We start from the raw sequence: 1,403 nt of genomic DNA, 5'->3' as shown, positions 1-1,403 counted from the left end.
CTTGGTCACACGGTCCCAGCTGTGCCCGGATTGTAAAGTTTGGACTTACTCCATCCTAAATTCAATTTAAAGTTTCGGCACAGGGAAATCATAGATTTTATTTGCATCTCTGTCATGATGATGTTTTCTCACCAGTTAATTTTGACTTTTTTTTTTTTTTACCTTGCTTTCCACCTTAGCCAGGGTATAAAAACAGTTTCCATGAAATGTATAGGTTGTACCATCAAAGGTTGTAAATTGTGAACCTTCTTCAACTGAACAGGTAGCAGGTGTTTCCGAACTCTCACACTCCCACCTCCCCTCTAAACAGGTACTGAAAAATACAATGTTTTGTAACACCATGTCAAGCTACAGTATAAGCACAAACATCACTGTTTCATTTTGATAGAAAATGATAGAGCAAAACATCACACTGTTGTAAAGTGTAAGAAAAAATGTGTAAATGTGATGGTCACATGGTTAGTAATCCTACACACAACTACTTTTTCACTGTTTAACACACAGTGGCAGAAATGTTTTGGCTTGTTTATTTTTATTTTGACTATATTAGAAGATATTAGTTCCAACTGTAACGCACACATTTGGTTAACTTTTGTACATTTAAGTTTGTCAAATGCTTAATATTGTTTGTGTTTTATTTTCTGGTGTTTTGGGAGTACCTTCATCTGGGAGAATGCAAAGGACTCTAGCTGACACACTCATTGACTGATTGGGTCGTACCATCTGGAGTTCCACTATAGGGGAAGACCATGTACTCCACATTTTTAATATGCTGCATAATCTCTTATTTTGCTTTTGTGATTTGCTCATTTTGTTAATTTTGTTTAGTAATAGTATTTTAAGTTTAATCCTTAAGCTAACTGTTTAGTTGTTTTTTGTTAGATTAGTGTAGATTTTGTAGAAGCAGTTTTATTGTCTTATATCAGATCAGAAATCAGAATCAGAATGTATCCTACAACATGGCCCTATACTTACTTAGCAACAAAACAGTACATCTTGAAGTTCAAGTATGAGTCTTAGCAATAATAAAGTCTCTAATGCTGTAGAATATAAATATCTGGCTGGCTTGCCAAATATGGAAGCAGTTGTACTGTGTTATGTAGTCCTGTTTCTGACGTTATGCTCACTTAGCAACACAGAGAACGCAGCATGTAAACAGAGTCTACATACTGGGAGTCACGTACAAATCTTGGCAAAAACAGGGTTCTTACTGGCTGACTCGCACGCAATCAGGTCATGAGCTAAGAGATTTCCAGGAAGAGCGTCCAGTCGTGCACGTGCATCCACACAGTGCGATGTGGAAACTACAAAGGCTGGTTCTGATGGACTGAAGGTTGGGGGATAACAGGATTTTTGACGACGCATTGCTGGATGTATGAAGTTTTTAAGACAGCTGTATGAAT

Source organism: Cyprinodon variegatus, unplaced genomic scaffold (assembly GCF_000732505.1).
Source record: "Cyprinodon variegatus isolate N-32 unplaced genomic scaffold, C_variegatus-1.0 Scaffold994, whole genome shotgun sequence".
In the NCBI taxonomy this organism is placed as follows: domain Eukaryota; kingdom Metazoa; phylum Chordata; class Actinopteri; order Cyprinodontiformes; family Cyprinodontidae; genus Cyprinodon; species Cyprinodon variegatus.
The sequence above is the reverse complement of the archived record's forward strand: the minus strand, read 5'-3'. Positions refer to the sequence as shown.